Below are 7,080 nucleotides of genomic sequence, written 5' to 3'. Positions count from 1 at the left end.
TTCAACATGATTGAATTGGGTTGCTTCCTTTTCTTACATATAGTATAGTTTTTTTTATTGTCTTTATGTTTCTTGTAATTCTAAATGTTTCATGTACCATAAACAACATAATGGTCTCTATGTAACTTAATTCTCCTACATTAAATCAACGAAAGAAGAAGATAATACATGTTGCACACATAATGCTCACCCTTTTTAAGATTTTACAAACCCTGGGTTGACAACTAAAGTTGATACCTTGGGAGTTGCAACATTTTTGTTGCAATACTGAGGGCCATCACTTTTTGGTAGTGTTGTCGGGGAGTTGTCAGAGTATGCATTATCTTATTTTCTAGTTGATGTCATCTTTCTCTCATTTCATTTTCTGCAAAACAACAACAACATCAAAAAATTCATTAGACATTTTTCATTTCAAAAAGCAGAAGAAAAATAAAAATAAAAAAAATACATTACATAAGCATTCTCATTCAAATAATAGAAAAAGAAAAACATTTTTTTCCTTATTCCTCGAGTATTAGGGATAACATAGAAAATATTTTACCAAAAACCCCAACTCCCCCAAAAAATTAGCCTTCTTTCCTTGACTGTGATCCTCCTATCCTGACCATAGAGGATATTTAGGACTTTTTATATGAGCAAGTGAGGATTTCTAAGGAGCTTGCAGAAGCATAAATACCTTCTCAACCCTCTAACACCATGATGGAAATATATAACCTATTTTTTTTCCTTTTATATAAACAAATGGAGAAGCCAAAATTAAAACCATCAATCCATCTACTCTCCCACACTTCTATGGTTTGGCTACTAAAGACTCTTAAACTTTTATGTTTGAGTTTATTATGGTTTGCAGGACATATGTTTACACAAGAGATGAGAAGAAGCTCAAACTATTCTGTTATACTCTTAAGGATGCATCCCTTCATTAGTTCATGAGCTTATAATGGGTTAACATCACTTCATGGGGATAGTGCAAGAAGCTGGACAGGGCGCAGAACCACGTTCTAAGGATTGGTAGCGTGAATAATATGAACGACAATGGAAACCGTTTAAGCGATATTAATTTGCATAGCGTATTAGACAACATGGTTAATACGCACAACAATGATAATATGCATAGCGCAAACAACATAATGGGCAGTGTTTGGAATAGTAATTCACACAGCGCAGATGATTCTTCACAAAATGGGGTTTTGAATTCATCCAAAGGAAATAACAACCTTAAGAATAACGACTTTGATAACTCCCACAGCGCAGATGATATTTCTCATAATCAGGTTTTAAGGGTTAAGAATAACGGGAATGCGTTTAACACTCTCAGCAATGGTAATTCTCTCAGCGCAGATGATAAGAATAATGAATTTGATAACTCCCACAGCACAGATGATATTTCTCATAATCAGGTTTTGAGGGTTAAAAATAACGGGAATGCGTTTAACACTCTCAGCAATGGTAATTCTCTCAGCGCAGATGACAACGAGCAGTGTCTAGATAATACAAGGGTAGATTATAATTCGCATAACATAGGCTCCTCTGAGAACAATCAAGTCAGTGGTTTCATTAATGGTATTCAGAATCATGGTTTAGATAGCGGAAAGGGTAACTTTAAAGATGGCACTGGAGACAATAGCAATCAAGGTGTTGACAAATGTTTACATAATGAAAAAAGTGAGTCTTTAGCAAACACTTGTGAGACAAAATTAAAAAGAAAAGTTGTCAATCTGTCTTCCCAGGAGTTAGATCCTGAAGTCATTAATGTCCTCAGCAAAGGCATGGGATTTGCGGTTGCTCCTAAAAACCTTCCTATTGAGAAGATGATTTTGTTGGCATTATGGCTAAAGTATTGTCCTTGATGGCAACCCATTCAGGTGATAGATCACAATACTTCAAGTCAGCAACAGAGATTGATGATCAGCTATCAAATATTAAAGAAAATAAGGGGTACGCAGGTACACCTTACATAAGGTGCGTACACACAGGTCAGTGTTACATAAAGTGCGTACATACCCGCAGTTATCCCGTTCAGGAGGTGCGTACCCCCAATGCACACATTTCAAGGCAAAGAAATTCACATGTGAGGTTTTCTTATGTTTTACTCTTGGTATTTAGCCGACGGTATTGTGTTATTATGGTGTCGGCTCATGGTATTGATCCATGTTTTAAGGAAGAGCTTTCCTATATAAAGCAAAGGAGATCATTTGGCTTGAGTATGTTTTTGGTTGAATATCTTATGAGGGCTAGATCTGGTCTAGATCTAAAGAAGGCGAATCTACTGATGGACCGAGATCTCTTCGGCGCATGTTCAGATCTGTAGATCTGACTGTCTGGGTTATTTCTGAAGTCTTGAAATCATCTATGCCCGAAGGTACGCAGGTACAGTGAGAGAAAAGTGCGTACATACGCAGGAACGAAGCGTTTCAGGTGCGCCGGTACGCAGGCACAGAAGGGTTTCAGGTGCGCTGGTACGCAGGCACAGAAGGGTTTCAGGTGCGCCGGTACGCAGGCACAGAAGGGTTTCAGGTGCGCTGGTACGCAGGCATAGAAGGGTTTCAGGTGCGCCGGTCTGCAGGTACAGAAGGGTTTCAGGTGCGCCAGTACGCAGGCACAGAAGGGTTGCAGGTGCAGAGGTCCGCAGGCAGTTCAATGGACTCAGAGCGAGGTACGCAGGCTAGCAGTTGAGCAGGGTGCGTACATAAGCAGGCTAGCAGTTGAGCAGGGTGCGTACTGTAAGCAGGCAAGCAGTTGAGCAGGGTGAGTACTGTAAGCAGGCCAGCAGTTGAGCAGGGTGCTTATGTAAGCAGGCGAGTAGTTGAGCAGGGTGCTTACTTCTCTTAAAATCTTTGTTTATCATTGTTGTGTTCTGGGTTTGGTCCTATTATTGTTGATCTGGTTACTACAGTTGACTGGGTGATTCTCTTATACTTGATGATTATTTGATGCTTATGGATCCAGTTTGAAAATTTATGAAAAGTGGTCCTTGTAAGAAAAGAAGTAGGGGGTTGTAGCTCTCTTCCAGGAGAGACTGGAAAACGAGAGAGAGAGTTGTAGCTCTCTGCAGGTTGCATCTTGCGTACTGGTAAAGGACTGCACCAGTACAAAACCATTGTAAAAGGAGTTTCTAATTTGAAAGAAGATAGAGACATATTGCAGCAGGTGGTTTTCACCCACATTGGGTTTCCACCTTACATCTTGTGTTCTTTGGTGTGACTATCTTTTTTCTTTTGTTCATGCTCATTATTTTATGGTACTGACATGCAAAAACAATTCCAAGAACAAATAAAGAAGATTTATTAAAAGAATTAGATAATACTGATTCACCCCCCCTCTTAGTATTATTTCCAACAATTGGTATCGGAGCAGGTCCTTCAGAGAAGCTTGATCGCTTGAAGGTAGATCGTTCATCATGAGCAACTACGAGAGAGAAGCATCAATCAGGCCACCGGTTTTTGATGGGACAAACTTCAATTATTGGAAGGTAAGAGTTACTGCCTATCTTCAATCTCTTGGTACAGAAGTTTGGGACATCGTAGAGACAGGCTACGCTTTTCCTTCAGCTACTCCTACAGATGCAGCCGAGAAAAATAAGTATGAAACAAATGCGAAAGCAGTCAGTACTCTATTAGGATGTATATCTCAATCAGAATTCATGAAGGTAATGCACTATAAATCCGCAAAAGAGATATGGGACAAAATTGTCACGAGCTATGAAGGAGATGAACAGGTAAAGCGTGCTAAACTTCAAACTCTCAGAATTCAGTATGAGACTCTCAAAATGTATAATGATGAAAGTGTGGCTAACTATATTCTTCGGATAGATGAGGTTGTTAACTGTATGAAAAATTTGGGTGAAGAAATAAAAGAGGCTATTGTGGTTGAAAAAGTTCTAAGATCATTGTCCCCCAAGTTTGAATCTAAAGTATCTGCAATAGAAGAAAAGGAAAATCTACGAATTCTTACTATGTCTCAGCTACATGGAATTGTAACTGCTTATGAAATGAGAAAGGGAGGTCCATCAGATAGAAGAGAATCTGCTTTCAAGGCATCAGGCAAAGGGGATTATTATGAAGTGAGCCACGTCCCAGAAGAAGAGGAAGAAGAATCAAATTTTGTCAGAAATCTTCAAAGGGGTTCTGGAAGGTTCAGAGGTAAGTTACCTTTTAAATGCTTTGCTTGTGGAAGAGTAGGTCATTATGCTGCAAAATGTCCTTATAAGGATAAAGGAAAGGAACCTGCTAGATGGAACAAGAAACAGAATGCAAATAAGAAAAGCTACTACACTCATGAAGATAGTGATGGTCTATCAAACAGTGATGAAGATGAACAAGGTAATGAATATAAGTTGTTAATGGCATTTGAAGATGATGATTATATGGATGCTATAGATGTGGATAACCTTTATGATGAAAATACTAGACTCAAGAGATGTATAGAAGAAAAGAACATGATCATTGATACTCTACAATTTCAAATTGATGAAAAGGAAAAACATCTTGAAAAATTAGAAGGTGAAATTGTTGGTCTTAGAAAAGAGATTGAGAAAACAAAAGCTATTAATCTCAAGTTTGTCAAAGGATCTGAAACTTTGGATGAGATTATCAATGTGCAGCGGTCTCCACTAAACAAGACAGGTCTGGGCTATAATGGAGAAACTTCTCAAGCATCCACCTCAAAAATTTATCTTGATGCAGCAAGAAGAAATGAGCAAAAGTACAATGAAGATCATCAGGTAAAGCAGGGACGAATTACAAACAGAAACTATCAGGGGCAATCCATCTTAAGGGTGAACAAAAGCTACAACTAGCCACAGGTAAAATCTTCTCAATTTGGTTCAAGAATAGATGACAATAGAAATTACAATCAATTGGCTGGTAGATTCGATAACCGGAGAAGTTTCTTCAATGGACAATGATTTTCTTGCCATAACTTTGGTCACAAAGCAGCTCAATGTGTTGCATATAAAATGATCATGACTAGGGAAGCTCAAAAATAAAGAAGTATGATGGGGATTACAAAAAGGACCTATAACAACTTTTCGGTTCTTGAAAATGAAGTTGAATGTTCTATTTGCAATAACTTTGGTCATGAAGACTCTGAATGCAGGAGCAGGTTTCAGCAGAAAAAGGAACAAGCCTCAAGCACCAAAACATGGAGAATAAAGGAACCTCAAATAGAAAGATGTGGGATAGCATTTTATGCAGAGGGACAGGAAAATCTATGGTACATTGACAGTGGATGTTCGAAGCATATGACAGGTGATAAAGAAAAACTTGAGTCTTATTCTACTCTAGAAAAGGGAAAGAAAGTCTCTTTTGGAAATGATACTCCTGCAACTATAAAAGGAAAAGGCATTGCTCAGTTAAAAGAAAAGGTCAAGGCTAGAAATGTTTTGTATGTTGATGGATTGAAGCATAATCTTCTAAGTGTCAGCCAGATGTGTGATCAAAGAACCGAGGTTATATTCAGATCAAATGGATGTCTTTTTCGTGATCTTGATACAGGTAAAACAATGATCAAAGGCAAAAGAACTCTAAATAATCTGTACATATTTGAAGAAGGACAACAACAATGTTATCTGAGCAAGGATGATGAGCACTAGTTATGGCATCGGAGGTTGGGACATCTAAGGTTTTCACAAATAAGGAAAGCATGCAAATATCAGGCAGTTCGCGATCTTCCAGATATCAAAATTCCTGACAACACCATATGAAAATCATGTCAGTTTGGAAAACAAACCAGAACTAACTTTCCGGAGAAAGAAGGATCAGCTAGCATGCCTCTTGAGCTAGTACATACAGATACATGTGGTCCTTTCAGGAAAAGAACACCTCGAGGAGAAGAATACTTGATATTATTCATTGATGATTTCTCCAGGTTTTTCTGGTTAGGACTTATGAAGCACAAAGATGAAGCATTCAAAAAATTCAAATCCTTCAAAGCCTTGATTGAAAATGAATCAGGTCACAAAATTAAGTGCCTTAGATCCGACAGAGGTGGGGAATTTACTTCAAATGAATTTTTCGATTTCTGCGAAGAACATGTGATAAGAAGAGAATTCTCTACAGCAAGAACTCCTCAGCAAAATAGAGTTGTGGAAAGAATGAACAGAACAGTCCAACAAATGGCTCGTGCTATGCTTGATGAGTCAGGAACTCCCGCAACTTTCTGGGGTGAAGCTGCACATGCTGCTGTTGTTATTCTCAACAAAAAAAATGTCCGGGTGAACAACACTCAAACTCCTCATGATCTCTGGAGTGGTAGGACTCCTTCAGTAAAGCACTTCAAAATCTTTGGGAGCAAATGATATATCAAGAATACTGATGAGCAGCTTGGCAAACTTGAACCTAGAGCAGATGAAGGCATTCTTCTTGGTTACTCTCCACATAGCAAAGCATACAAATGCTACAATAAAAGACTTGGCAGAATTTTTGACAGCATTGATGTAGTGGTTGATGAGAAGGGATACATTCCTAGGCAAGTACATCATGAAGACATCGAAGAAGATGAAGGCTACCCCCAACGACAGAATGATGAAGAAGAAGAACCAGAGGAGAAAACAAGAATAGAAGAAAAGACTCCATCCAGATATGTTCAGAAGAACCATCCAGAATCTTAGATTATGGGGCAGAAAGAAGCAAGTGTACAAACAAGAAGAACAGTTACAGAAGCTTCAATCTATTTGGCATTACTCTCCTCTACTGAACCACAAAATGTGAAAGAGGCATGCAAAGATGAATGTTGGGTGAAAGCAATGGATGAAGAACTTGAGCAGATCGAAAAGAACAACACTTGGGAGCTGGTTCCTAGACCAAAAGATAAGAATGTTATCGGGACAAAATGGGTCTTCAAAAACAAATTGAATGAAAATGGAGAAGTAATTAGAAACAAAGCCAGACTTGTTTGTAAAGGGTATGCGCAGCAAGAAGGAATAGACTTTGAAGAAACCTTTGCTCCTGTTGCAAGACTTGAGGCCATCCGAATGTTCCTTGCTCTCTCAAGTTTTCAAAACTTCAAAGTATTTCAAATGGACGTGAAATCAGCCTTTCTGAATGGAGACTTGGAAGAAGAAGTGTACATTGAACAGCC

This window comes from Pinus tabuliformis, chromosome 8, assembly GCF_031772625.1.
Source record: "Pinus tabuliformis cultivar Carrire ecotype Pingquan chromosome 8, CPIR1, whole genome shotgun sequence".
Lineage (NCBI taxonomy): Eukaryota > Viridiplantae > Streptophyta > Pinopsida > Pinales > Pinaceae > Pinus > Pinus tabuliformis.
This window is presented reverse-complemented; position numbering follows the sequence as displayed.